The 14,964-nt window shown below is 43.2% G+C and overlaps 1 protein-coding gene across 9 annotated transcripts in view; it reads right to left on the reverse strand.

Moving 5' to 3' along the window:
• The window catches only part of ITSN1 (intersectin 1), a 222,769-nt gene that overhangs the window by 187,229 nt on the left and 20,576 nt on the right, over positions 1 to 14,964 (reverse strand). The window contains exon 1 of one of the 9 annotated variants that reach the window (XM_073361546.1): positions 3,316 to 3,522. The exons of the other annotated variants lie outside the window; for them this stretch is intronic. The gene's annotated coding sequence lies outside the window, so the exon portion shown is untranslated. Of the gene's footprint in view, positions 1 to 3,315; positions 3,523 to 14,964 lie in introns of those variants that run through there. 9 annotated transcript variants of the gene reach the window in all.

The following is a 14,964-nucleotide window of genomic DNA, read 5'->3' on the forward strand; positions in this document are numbered from 1 at the left end:
CCCACAACCATATATCCTCTCCCCCCTGGTACTGGATCATCTGCCTGATCCCTCCACTCCCTCTCGGGCGCGCTGTGCGGCGTGGCTGGGGATTGTGCAATGACCCAGCACCAAGCAACGCGGAACGGAAACCACAGGCCCTGCTCCGCCCGATCTGCCCTCCAGGTGCACCGGAGCCCAGCACCCCACACCTCCACCCTCCTGAGCCACAGGGGGCAAGCTGAACCTCCACCACACTCCACAGACAAAGATTGATGGGAGAGATAGCTCAGTGGTTTGAGCATTGGCCTGCTAAACCCAGGATTGTGAGTTCAATCCTTGAGGGGGCCATTTGGGATCTGGGGCAAAAATTGGGGATTGGTCCTGCTTTGAGCAGGGGGTTGGACTAGATGACCTCCTGAGGTCCCTTCCAACCCGAATATTCAATGATTCTATGACTAGTCTCAAGATAAGATAAATAGATTATAGATCAGTTGTCTATCTGTGAAAGTTACTACTGCACTTATCTCACTCCATAAACATTGACTAACTTTGAATTCTGCTTCTAAACTGCAATTAAACTATAAGATTAGTGTCAATTCCTTCACCATCTAAGTAGTTTAAAATCATTGCACTTGATGCAAACCAGTATTATGTAACATTGTACAACTTAGATTTTAACGTTTAACTGTTTAGTCAATAAAACAGTAATTCTTCCAAAGCCCTTCCAACTATAAATGATTAGCACTTTAACCTTTTGCTTCAGTATCATGTACTCTGGAGACAAAACCATGCCTCTATTTCTCTCTTCCCATCCCCAAGTATTCTGGATTTGGTTTCTGAAGCTAACAGAAGATGCTAAAACAGTTTCCTATGCAAAGTCTTCCAGCCGTGTCTTAGCTCCATAGATGTACTACTGAATCAGTGTGGCACAGAAAATTTTATACTCACTTAAAACTTTGAGAAGAAAGGGAGCTGCAAAACAGAGGAGCTGCTCCTGCACCCCTCAGCTGTTTACTGTGTGGGAGTGTTTGCAGAAAGACAAGAAAAGAAGTAGAAAGAAAAGGGAACCAGAGGTCGATGGCTAAGAGGGGAAAAGAGAAAACTACAACCAGCCAGAACACAAGAGCAGACTTGTTTCAGAGGAACAGCCGTGTTAGTCTGTATTCGCAAAAAGAAAAGGAGGACTTGTGGCACCTTAGAGACTAACCAATTTATTTGAGCATGAGCTTTCGTGAGCTACAGCTCACTTCATCAGATGTTTACCGTGGAAACTGCAGCAGACTTGATAAGAGACAGAACCAGAGCAAAAGGAACAAAAACACAAACTAACAATCCATTTCACCTACTCACATTTTACAAGTTAAAAAAAAAAATCAACGATTATAACTACTGGGGCAGCACAGTGCTTGCAAGCATTGCAGAGTTCAGTCATTTGAAAGGTGAGAATCTCTCACATGTAGTTCAGGAACTCCACAGGAAGAGCGAGCTTATCACTGCATCCTTGCATGCACCAGTGATGGACAAAATAAATCTAACAACTAGCAACCTGCTCGATGCTTAGGAACGCATAAAGCTGTACCAAATAGAGAGAATACCAGAAAGAAGGGGGTGGGGTAGGCTGTGAGTGAAACAAGTAGTGCAGGGCACAAGCAGAGAAATGTCTTGAAAAGAAGAGATAGATGAATGTAGAAAAAGCTGAAATTTAAACTTGAACAATTGGAAAAATTAGATTGAAGACTGACAGACATATATGAGATACAGACAAACAAAAGGGAACAAGAGAGAGATCAACATACCCTAGAACTGGGTGGCCAACATGTGGCTCCGGAGCCACGTGCAGCTCTTCAGAAGTTCATATGCGGCTCCTTGTACAGGCACCAACTCCAGGGCTCGAGCTACAGGTGCCAACTTTCCAATGGGCCAGGGGGTGCTCACTTCTCAACCCCTGGCTCTGCCACAGACCCTGCCCCCACTCCACCCCTGCCCGCCCCCTCCCCTGAGCCAGCCATGCCCTCATATCCCCCACCCCCAGCCTCCTGCACACCACAAAACAGCTGAGTGGGAGGCACTGGGAGCAGGGGCCGGGGGGTGGTGGTGTGGAGCGGATGGGGAGCTGCTGATGTATTACTGTGGCTCTTTGGCAATGTACATTGGTAAATTCTGGCTCCTTCTCAGGCTCAGGTTGGCCACCCCTACCCTAGAAAGATATTGCAATTTAAGTTTGCTGTTGACAGCGTAATGTTTACTTGTTATAAAGAGAGGTTTGATTTTATATCCAAGGAAATTCTAGGGCAACCTTCAGAGATTTGACAGTACATGCAGTTGGGTCTGAAAACTCAGCATTCCTTATGTATAAAGGGAGGGAATAACTCTTAGAGTTAGAAGTTTCATTGTATTATAATGCTGAGTGGTTTGGGATTTTTTTTTAAACTATCAGGAGGAAAGTTTTTTGGGGTAAAGTTATGTCTTATGTATTTGTCAAGTGTGTAGCATAGTTATATCTACTGTGTGTTTGTGTATGCTTTTAAAGGGATATGCAAATGCTGAAGTTTTGCTTTTGTGCTATTTGGTTTTAAATTGGGGGGGGGGAAATCTTGTGGTTACCAAGTTATTCTAGTATAGAATTTATGAATATTAGGCAATCTGTTATTTTGACTAAAATCTTTGTTAGTGTCAAATCAAAAAAAAAAAAAGCAGGTATTTTAAAGTTTTCCTGGGAGGAGTAAGAAAGAACCCTTGGCCACCCTGAGTAATCCTTTTTGGTCTAGTCTCAGTCTGGAGAGAACTGCAAGTTTTACATGTTCTCCTAACATACCTGTAATTTAAGTTTCAAACGATAGAAAATATCCACTTAAATGTCCAGGCTACTAAAACTCACTATTTCTGACTAGTAAGACAATTTTGAAAAAAGAAAACCTGCCACCACATCCAGCACCAGATCTCCTAACACTCCAGAAACAATGCATACAAGCTTTGAAATTTACACTATTAAACTCAGATTAACCTCACAGCTGCATGTTTCCCCTACAGGTTCTGTGCAGCAACAGAACATGATTACATTCTTAGGCGTGTTCATACTGGCACTTTCATAGGCAACATTCCCATGGAGGGGACAGGTACAAGGGCATCAACCTGTTATTAGCGGGTACACGGGGCAGTACTGAAGATATATTTTGCTTCACATAACTGACAGTGAATTTGTTAAAAACAACTGCCTAAAGATTTGATTTCATTTCCACTCAAGTTTTTTTTAATGATGCGAAGAAAAAAAGCTTGCAGGAAAGAAGTCTATTGGAAAACATAGCAGTCTACTGGCTAAAAGAAACGTGTCACCTTTCATGAGAAAGTTGTTATCTGGGCTGTCAGTATCAACATGTTTCTTTTTAACTAATGTGTTAAGGATGTTATTGCTGGCACTGTTCCATTCAACTTCTTGTGCAGCTCCCCAGCTACTCTGTTCAAGGTGTTTTCTTTATGTCACTGGAACCAAACGGATTCAAACAGCATGTCACTGGAGTCTGGGATGCTGTTGATGGCAAGGCAACAGGAAGAACAGATTGAGGGACAGCACTATTTTGCAAAGAAAAGAAGGGGGAAAAAAATCATACTTCAGCAATGAAGTCTAAGCTTTACAGCCTAAGGACCAAAACATATTATATCAAAAAGGTCAAGAGGCCACATATCAATACTTTGGGGTAGATTCTGAGCTCTGCTTCTCTCCTTCTGCAGTATTCTGGTGGTACAAAAAGTGGAAGCTGTTCACACATCCCTTGCTGGTGACTTCTCAATGTGAATGAGACTCTAATATGGCTTAAAGATGGCACAGCCAGCTCCTACACTTCACACCCTTCATGCAGGAGCTGGTGAGTGACTGGAGCACATTGCTATCTACCAAGTGGTCCCTTGGGAACATTTTGCCAACTGGAGCACATTAAGCGGACCCCAGGATGGGGCAGAGATGCAGGGAGCTATAACTGGTTGTTGGTTCTCAGCTTCTCCTTTTCATTCCTGGATGGCTATGTGGGGGAAAGAGAGCCATTCTTTCCTAGGCACTCACCTAGGCTCAGACATACCCAAAACTCCTATCCCAATCTCTCTGCAGCTCCAACAACCGAGCAGGGAAGCAGGCAAAATAGCGAAAGATGCTAACTGTTCTCCTTCCTGTACTATGGTGTGGCATGCAGGCAGTGGGGGAGCTGCTGAGCAATTGCAGTAAGGAAGGACAGCTGCTCAGGGCATCCTGGCACAGTGCTGCTCCTGTCATTGTTCAGAGAATATATATGAATTATTGCACAAATTTGATTAGCCAACAGTTATGACTGCTCATTGTTAGTCCAAAATTTGTTTTTATTTTATATCAAATAATTTTGATAATTCATTAACACACCCATATAATGGAGTTACGTGAGCAGCATTCTAGTAAACTTAATTATGTCCTTCAGGCAGATGAAGGATTATCAGGATTGGTGGGTGAATGGAATAGCCAAGGTGTTGTGGGTGACATAATGGAGAAGAGCAACACAGAGTTTTCCCATGGTGAAGTGTGTATGTGTGGAGAACTAGGGTATTTGAATTGGCATTCAGATATGGCGTATGAAACATTGGATAGAGCACAGGCATAAAAGGGGTACAGTGTGGAGGAGGAGCTCTGATTTATCATTGTTCCCCGCTAATCTTCACCACCACTCCCCAAAGAGCCTTAAATGAAGAGAGTGATCAATTCTACATTTAAATGGATCATGGATGTGCTACCCTAATAGGGGTAGTAATTTTGAGAATTTCCCAATTTACCCCTTGCCCCACTGTTGTTATGAGATCAGCTCTGTTAGTGCATTGATGGAACATAAGCTACTCAAACTTATAAAGAAAATTTTCTAGAGAGACTCACTTCTAGCATGTCCAACATTTTCTTAACCTCAGAAACCATAATTAATGCAAAATCTTAAATCCTATTTTCTATCTTGTGTAACGACTTCAAAAAGTTTAACGATTTTTTCATGGTTAACCCTGTGCTACCAACACTTAGAATTTTATATGGGTAAAAAGACAGCAGGAAGGCAAAGAACAGCCTAACAAAATGGAGTTTGCCATCTAATGCAAATACAGACTCTTCAATATCAAACAATTAATAAATTTTACATAGATTTCCCACATTATCACACCCTGTATATTATACATATACAAAAAACCCCGATAAGACTCATCTAGTTGTGCACTATGTAGCCTGTATATCCAAACGATCTTATCACGGTTATCTTTGCCTGCTTTTTGTTAACCCCACTTTTTATGTCTCAAAATTAGACTGAACTCTTCAGGACAGAGACGGTCTTGTTATGTCTGTACAACACCTAGCACAATGGAGGATTCTGACTGTTGCCTCTAGGAGCTATTGTAGCAGTACCACTAATATGAAACTGTCAAACACTTTCCCTCTTGGACCAGCATACTGGAAAACCCCCACCCCCAAAAGAATTTTGGTTCGGTCACTTCTGAGCCGCCACATACTAATTAGCAACTTTCATTTTTAGATTGTATACTATAATGCTACTTGGAATGTTGTTCCACTATTCATCTGAGAGAAAACACATTCTAGTGGTTAATGCACAGGGCTGAGTCAGCTGTTATGGGTTCGATTTCTAACTATGGTACTATCCTACTCTGACCATGGGCAAGACACCTACCCTATCAGTTCTCTCATCTTTTAAAACAGGGATTAACCATTCTTGTTCCCTCTGAGGAATGGTGTGAGGATTACTTACAAATGGCTGTATAACACTGTGAGAAGTACTTCTTCCACTCTACCCATAGAATCGTAGGTCTGGAAAGGACCGAGAGGTCATCTAGTCCAGTCCCCTGCATTCATGGCAGGACTAAGTATTATCTACTCAGCACTGTAAGGCCTCAAATATAGAGTGCTGTGTCCACTTCTGGACACCACATTTCAGGAAGATGATGATAAACTGGAGAAAGTCCAGAGGAGAGCAACAAAAATAAAGGTTTGGAAAACATGACTTAGGAGTAAAGATTTTTTTTAAAATGGAGTGTGTTTAGTCTGGAGAAGAGAAGACTGTGGGAGGTCATGATAACAGTCTCCAAGTACATAAAAGGTTGTTATAAAAAGGAGTTGATAAACTGTTCTCCTTAACCACTGAGGACAGGAGAAGAAATAATGGGCTTAAATTGCAGCAAGGAAGATTTAGAATAGATACTAGGAAAAATTAAGGTAGTTAAGCACTGGAATAAATTACCTAGGGATGTTGTGCAATCTCCAACATTGGAGGTTTTTAAGAAAAGGTTAGACAAACGCATGTGACGGATGGTCTAGATAATACTTAGTCCTTCCTCTGTGCAGGGGACAGGACTAGATGACCTCTTGAGGTCTCTTCCAGTCCCACATCTGTATGATTCTCAGATATAAAATACATATAGCCATGATTCTTTTCAAACACTGAATCTATTGACCCCCCCCCCTTTAAAAATGTCCTAGTGTATTGACAAAAAGGCCTGAATATGAACCCCTTGCTCACCAGTGAAGTTAACAGGATTACTTGTGTGAATAACTGTTCAAAGTTAGAAAGCAGTTTACAATTTAGCGCTCAGTTACTTAAGTGAAGGCTGCACAATTTCAGATCAGGGTATTAGAATCTGAAAAAAATGGACTGACAGCATAACTTGGGAAACTATTAGTAGTGTTTCAATGGAGGACTTAAGTTATTAAATTAAACCTTTATTTTTCATTCTCTGGGTGCAGATGCTCTTTTAAGGGGATTTATCAGATAACGTGGACACTCTGGTAACAGGGTTTTGACAATAAATGACCGTTCAGAGTTCGCTGAAGAATGCTGACGTACGTAAGTCTTAAGTTATCTTTAATGGCTGTAAATTTGTTAATTTTACAAGTCTACATCTGTAGATAAGTGATATGACTCTTAAAAACTTCACTGCTGCCCAAAGGGTTTTGAATGAGAGAAGTAAAACTGATTAGCCTTGTTAATTTCACTCTGCTGTTTGGCAAAAGTGTCAGGCATCACTAGAGGCTCTTCAAATTCCTGAAGAGATTTACATTTAAAAACTTGGTCAAGATTGAACAGTGATTTTTTTTTTTGATTGCTCACATCAAGACTCCCTGTAGGGGGTTTGATTTTCAGTAAATGCTGAGCACCCACGTGCTAACTCAGCCTCCTTAAAGACGTCTCAAGTTGGACACCCAAATGTTGAGACATCTAAAGTAATCAGTAATTTATAAAAATATTGTTTTTTGGGGGGTTTATAAACAGAATTTTAAATTACACAGAAATTGATAAGTTTAGACCCCCACAATTGCCAGGAAAAACTTTTGACTCTGGTGGACACTGGCTTTTTCCACACTCTGTGTTTGGCCCGGAGACTTTCCTACAGTTACATACTGTTTCCTACAGAAACAATCAGGGTTCAAAAAAAACTAGATAAGTTCATGGTGGATAGGTCCCCAAAAGGCTATTAGCCAGGATGGGCAGGGATAGTGTTCCTAGCCTCTGTTTGCCAGAAGCTGGGAATGGGTGACAGGGGATGGATCACTTGATGATTACCTGTTCTGTTCACTCCCTCTGAAGCACCTGGCCTTGGCCACTGTCAAAAGACAGGATACCGGGCTAGATTGATCTTTGGTCTGACCCAGTATGGCTGTTCTTATAATCCTGTAAGTCTGTGATTACCTCAAATAGTATCCTGCCAAGGGATATTTTGCCTTAATTTTGACTTCCTTGAGAAGGATGTGGTTTTTAATCGGCTTGTTTCCTGTTGGTGGTAAGTCATAGCTATTACTCCATTGACTTGTATAGTGGTTAATGGATAGTGCCCACAAAGATTACATAAAATACTTGTCCCTGACAGGGATATGAAGGAGGTCTAACTCCCCCATTGTGCACTATCCATTAACCACCATATGAGTCAACAGAGTAATAACACTTGAGATAGCTATGACTTACCTTCCTCCACCAACAGGAAACAAGCATATTCCTGGTTAGGTACAACTATTTTCATGTAATCTTTGTGGGCGTGAATGAAATTAAACTAGACACTTCATGCCTTTGGGGTGGAGTCCTAGGCAAAAGGCATGTTTACACAGCAGGGAGTCTGATGGAACAACACTGTGCCCAGTGGAACTAGGTATCTGGACAGCAGGTTCCAATACTCAGAGGGGAGTGCCAGATAGAAGGTCAGTGCCTTGCCACTGTGCCTAGGGACCCCGATATAGGGGCAGTGGTTGTATTCTGTTCATACACCAGGAGCTTGAAACACCCCAGGGGATCCAGAGCAGCAGAGACTTGGATTCCCCTTACAGTTCTAGTAAGTGGCCAGCGGGGAGCACTCCCTAGGATCTGTGACAGTTGGAATAAAAAAAAAAAAAAAATTCAGCATCTCCATGTACCACAGCCCAGCTTTCCTCTCCACTGCCTCCAGCTTCTTGGCAGTGATTACCCCAGTCACAGAATGCACTGGCTGCATGTTAGTCCCTTCGTTGCCCCTGCATCGTCTCCTAGTCTCCTGCACCTCACTGCCTCTCCAGCACAGGCCAGTTCTCTCTCTTCTCCCTGGAGCGGTGGTCACTGGCATGTGATCAATCGTTGAAGATGCAGGAACAATGTAGGTGAAAAAGAGCAAGTCCCCCATTTCCTACCACACAGCCATAACCCCCTCTTTTGCACCAAATCCATGCACTACTCCAACACCCCCACGTTCCTCCCTCACTGTTGGGACCTCCCCTATTTCTCCACAATGTTTTAACTACTCCAATATTCCCTTTGCTGTGCTACTTGCTCTGATCACCCACATACCCCTGCTGTTTCAAGACCCCCTAAACACAGGGTTCTACCCTGCTCTGTGCTATTGCATACCCCAATAAGCATAATGGGGCTATGAGGTGGGTAATTGCTACATGAACTGCTCATAGGTACTTGGACATAACAAAGGAAAGGAGAGCAGAGATGCAGAGTCCCTACCCCAAACCCAGCTCTAGGATGTTGGGAAGGGACTCGACACATGCTCAGAGCATGCTTGTTCTTAGCTCCCAAATATCTTGGTGCTATGTACTGGGCCAAGCCCCACATATGCCCATTCCCAGCTTCTCACCCTAGCCTCAACATTATATGTCTGTGTTTTGAAGGGGACATGTTTTGAAGGGGACACAGATGTAAAGGTAGAACTGAAGCCCACATGCATCCCTCAATGCACAACTTACCCCCCTTTCTCCCCATACTCCCGCACTGCTGACTGCCCACTTCTCCCAGAAAAGCAGCACCGGCGGGAGGGGAAGGAAGAACAAAGCTTAATGTCCCTTCCCCACTTCCTGAAGCAACACAGGGAAAACACAAATGGGGTAGGAAGTGCTGGTTTCATTTCTCTCCAACTGGGAAGAAATGGAGAGAATGGGAGCATCCTCCTTCGGTCTTGGAAGGAATGGGGAGGGGAGGGGTATCTGTACTGTAGAGGAAGGCACATATGATTACGCTTCACTCCCTACCACCATCTCCCAGTAGGCCAATCTTCCTCCTTATAGTTCTGCTCTGCCAGCACTTCTGAGCACTCAGATAGAAGGGGTCCCTTTGAGGAGGGTCCTTTATTAGTTGAGGAATGGCAGAGAAACTACTTTTGGAAACCAATTTCTTCATCAAAGCTCTAGTCAACCTGGGTTTTCAAAGACAGTGATTGGACAATCCTGTAGGGATTGTCACTGTAGGGAGTCAAAGAATGTGCTGTTTTCTCGGTAGGTGTGCCAGAGCACAGCCCAGTGAAGCCAAGCCCCTCAACCGATACCCTTCCCAACTCCTCTCCCTCACCTCCCCAACTACCCTTCACTGCCGATCCCCCATATTCCCTAGCTCTGCTTCAAAAATGTTAAAAGTCTAAAAATATTATAAGCGACTCGTGTTAGAGGGAATGTGTATCAAGAATCCCTGGACTAAGTGACAGAGCAACTTGCTTTCCTTTGATCACACTCAGTCCCACTGTTCAGGAAATGATTGAGAGGCATGATTATATTATCTATGTGACGGGTTCGGTCACAGAGACCACCTTGGGACTGTCACCTGATGTGCTGAAACTACCTCTGAGCCAGTTTGGGACTCCAGAACCCTGTCTTGTTGAGGCAGACATGCTAGCCTGCTGCAACACAAACCCAGGGTCTGAACCATGCCCCCAAAGCTGCAGACTTAACGGAAAACAGCTCAGCAAGTACTCCTGTCTCTAGCACCCAGACACCGAACTCCCAATGGGATCCAAATCCCAAATAAATCCGTTTTACTCTGTATAAATCTTAGACAGGGTAAACTCATAAATTGCCCTCTATAACACACAGAGAGATATGCACAGCTGTTTGCTCCCCCAGGTATTAATCACTTACTCTGGGTTAAGAAAATCACTTTTGTTTATTAAGTATAAAAAGTAGGATTTAAGTGGTTTCAAGTAATAACAGACAGAACAATAAGTTACCAAGCAAAATAAAACAAAATACGCAAGTCTAAGCCTAATACATTAAGAAACTGAATAGAGGTAAATCTCACCCTCAGAGATGTTCCAATAAGCTTCTTTCACAGACTTGACTCTTTCCTAGTCTGGGCCCAATCCTTTCCCCTAGTACAGTCCTAGTTAGTCCCAGCTCAGGTGGTAACTAAAGGATTTCTCATGACTGGCAGCCCCCTTTGTTCCGTTCCACCCCCTTTTATATCTTTGGCACAATGCGGGAATCTTTTGTCTCTCTGGGTTCCCATCTCTCCTTCTAAATGGAAAAGCACCAGGTTTAAGATGGATTCCAGTGTCATGTGATATGGTCACATGTCACTGTAAGACCTCATTCTTCATTACCCACCTCACTACACAGGAAGGCTTGCAGGTAATAAACCCATTCACAACCAGTTGTCCTAGTCAACGGGAGCCATCAAGATCCTAAGCCATCATTAATGGCCCACACTTTTTGCATAAGTACAATAGGACCTCAGAGTAATACTACACATTTCTAGTTTTAGATACAAGAATGATACATTCATACAAATAGAATGAACACACTCAGTAGATTATAAGTTTTGTAATGATGCCTTATAAGAGACCTTCTGCATGAAGCATATTCCAGTTACATTATATTCACACTAGTTAGCATATTTCCATAAAACATATGGAGTGCAACGTTACAATCTTAACTGCTTACCTGAGTCTTCCTCTTATCTCTAATTAATGCCAATTTCTTGAACAATACTATGGAAGTAACAATCAGAATCTGCATGTGGATTTTAATATCTCACTTAAGCCAGAAATTTTGATGTCTGGGCAAAGCTTCCTAAAAGGAGACCCCGCAGAATTCACGTAGAGAGCAAAGACAACACTTTTTCACACCTTGAGCTACCCAGTTTCTGTGATAGTAGATGGTCTGCAAACCTTTGGCTTCCAGAAACCCCTAGTCCTGCAGCATATGTGCATTTCACACTTTTGGAGCATTAGTTAGTTTATGCTGACATGGAGATTTAAACTTAAAACTTAATTACAGCAGAGCTACTGCTCTGCTGTAACTGAAATTGCCACCTTTCCCTTTCATATAATTTTGCAAGCTGCCAAAAATATTTAACCAACCCTGGTTATTCTACACCCCTCCTTACCTCACAGTCTACTTACTACTATTGTGTTCCCCCCCACCAACATCCAAAGTTCCCTTTAATGAAACAAAGCAGACAAACCCAGAAGCAGCTGACACACAGGGTTGCAGAGGTGTTGAAGGTATGTATGCCTCTGCTGCCCCTGACTGTCAGCAAGAGCTGGAAACTGACTTGCTGCTTAGGGGGCCATTCCTCAACACACTGAGTGGCCTGTGCCACAGTGTAGATCCTTTCGAGAGAAGGCTTGCTCTTTAGCATAAGAGTGAAATCAAAAAAAAAGTCTCTTTATGCTACTACGGTGCAGAAAAATAATTTCCATTTCTGGATGTTTGTTGGATATTTTGTCTTCACTAAGCCTGCAAGAGGAGGGAGTTGCAGCACTGCTTCGCAACAGAATCTATGGATAAACCTAACGCCAGTTTGAGGGCCATACTGGACAAGAGAACTCAGAAGCAATGTTTTCTACTTTTTCCAGTAAGCTGGGTTTAAAGAATCCTCATTCTGCAAAGAAAGATTTAGCTTGTCCTATGAAGCTACTGATGCAGAACAGACTACCAGAATTCAGTAGGTTGGATTTGGCCATATACAGGCTGCCCCCCTCCCCCCCCCGCCAAAGCTGCAAGGAGACTGTATACCAACTACAAAGAACGAACAGTGGTTTTCCTTCAAGAAACAGTACATTTGTTATGAATTTTTAATCACTGAATGCTAATATATAGCAATTTTGACTTCACATCTATATCTGCTTACACTGGGCCATGTCCATTTGCACAGACCAGAGGTTAAATCTTTTTTGGTTACAAGGAAGAATTTAAATGGCTATGCTGCAGTGAGCTTATTAATTTATTTTAAAACAGTGTTCCAGATGTTGATGATCCTGCCCCTTTTGTGGGAAATATTTACAGCCTACATAAAAAGCTGAATTCTCATTCACAGCATTCTGAAAAGCATAAACACACAAAAAGCTTTCTGAATCAGAAAGTCAATTTTAATTCCTTGAATGAAAGCATGAGTCCACTCACTCTGGCAAAGATTATTAAATTTTGACCTTCAATCATATGCCACATAAAAGGCCGGGAGAGAACTCAGCAGAAGAACTATGAAGGAAGTAACAAAGTGAATACGTTTCAGCATGACATTTATGGTCCAAGGAGACTAAGGCTATGGCTACACTACAGAGCCTGCAGCAGCCCACAGACAGCACGCTGTCGGTGTAACTTACGTCGCTCGGATGGGGGTGGGGGTAGGAGAGAGATCTTATTTGCACCGCTGAGTGACATAAGCTGTAGTAAGTACATAGCCTCAAAAAACAATTCTGACAGTGAGAGATACCATACTAAGGCTGAAACAAAGATCTTAATGTAAAAGGGTTAGTGCATAAAAAATGAGCGAATCAGTTTCATCTTGTGAATTCCATACACACTGCAGAGGGTACAAGGCAAAATGTACCTTTAGAGCCCTCTCCTCATGATGGCTATATAACCACTTGCTGCAGCCTCTAGCAGAATATTTAAAGACACTACTACATTCAAAAAGAAAAGGAGTACTTGTGGCACCTTAGAGACTAACCAATTTATTTGAGCATGAGCTTTCGTGAGCTACAGCTCACTTCATCGGATGCATACCGTGGAAACTGCAGAAGACATTATATACACAGAGACCATGAAACAATACCTCCTCCCACCCCACTCTCCTGCTGGTAATAGCTTATCTAAAGTGATCATCAAGTTGGGCCATTTCCAGCACAAATCCAGGTTCTCTCACCCTCCGCCTCCCCCACACACACACACACAAACTCACTCTCCTGCTGGTAATAGCTTATCCAAAGCGACCACTCTTCTTACAATGTGCATGATAATCAAGGTGGGCCATTTCCCACTGAGAGTTACCAAAAGCAACTACAGCATTTGCTCAAGAAACTTCCTGAAAAAGCACAAGATCAAATCCGCACAGACACACCCCTGGAACTCCGACCTGGGATATTCTATCTACTACCCAAGATCCATAAACCTGGAAATCCTGGGCGCCCCATCATCTCAGACATTGGCACCCTGACAGCAGGATTGTCTGGCTATGTAGACTCCCTCCTCAGGCCCTACGCTACCAGCACTCCCAGCTACCTTCGAGACACCACTGACTTCCTGAGGAAACTACAATCCATCGGTGATCTTCCTGATAACACCATCTTGGCCACTATGGATGTAGAAGCCCCCTACACCAACATTCCACACAAAGATTGACTACAAGCCATCAGGCTGAACTTCGTGACTTTGTCCTCACCCGTAACTATTTCACATTTGGGGACAATGTATACCTTCAAACCAGCGGCACTGCTATGGGTACCCACATGGCCCCACAGTATGCCAAAATTTTATGGCTGATTTAGAACGACTCTTCCTCAGCTCTCGTCCCCTAATGCCCCTACTCTACTTGCGCTATATTGATGACATCTTCATCATCTGGACCCATGGAAAAGAAGCCCTTGAGGAATTTCACCATGATTTCAACAATTTCCATCCCACCATCAACCTCACCCTGGACCAGTCCACACAAGAGATACTCTTCCTGGACACTACAGTGCTAATAAACGATGGTCACATAACCACCACCCTATACCGGAAACCTACTGACCGTTATTCCTACTTACATGCCTCCAGCTTTCACTCAGATCGCACCACACAATCCATTGTCTACAGCCAAGCTCTACGATACAACTGCATTTGCTCCAACCCCTCAGACAGAGAAACACCTACAAGATCTCCATCAAGCTTTCTTACAGCTACAATACCCACCTGCTGAAGTGACGAAACAGACTGACAGAGCCAGAAGAGTACCCAGAAGTCACCTACTACAGGACAGGCCCAACAAAGAAAATAACAGAACGCCACTAGCCGTCACTTTCAGCCCCCAACTAAAACCTCTCCAGCGCATCACCATGGATCTACAACCTATCCTGAAGGACGACCCATCACTCTCACAGATCTTGGGAAACAGGCCAGTCCTTGCTTACAGACAGCCCCCCAACCTGAAGCAAATACTCACCAGCAACCACACACCACACAACAGAACCACTAACCCAGGAACCTATCCTAGCAACAAAGCCTGTTGCCAACTGTGTCCACATATCTATTCAGGGGACACATTCATAGGGCCTAATCACATCAGCCACACTATCAGAGGCTCGTTCACCTGCACATCTACCAGTGTGATATATACCATCATGTGCCAGCAATGCCCCTCTGCCATGTACATTGGTCAAACTGGACAATCTCTACGTAAAAGAATAAATGGACACAAATCAGACGTCAAGAATTATAACATTCATAAACCAGTCGGAGAACACTTCAATCTCTCTGGT

The sequence above is a fragment of the Lepidochelys kempii genome, chromosome 1, assembly GCF_965140265.1.
Source record: "Lepidochelys kempii isolate rLepKem1 chromosome 1, rLepKem1.hap2, whole genome shotgun sequence".
In the NCBI taxonomy this organism is placed as follows: Eukaryota; Metazoa; Chordata; order Testudines; family Cheloniidae; genus Lepidochelys; species Lepidochelys kempii.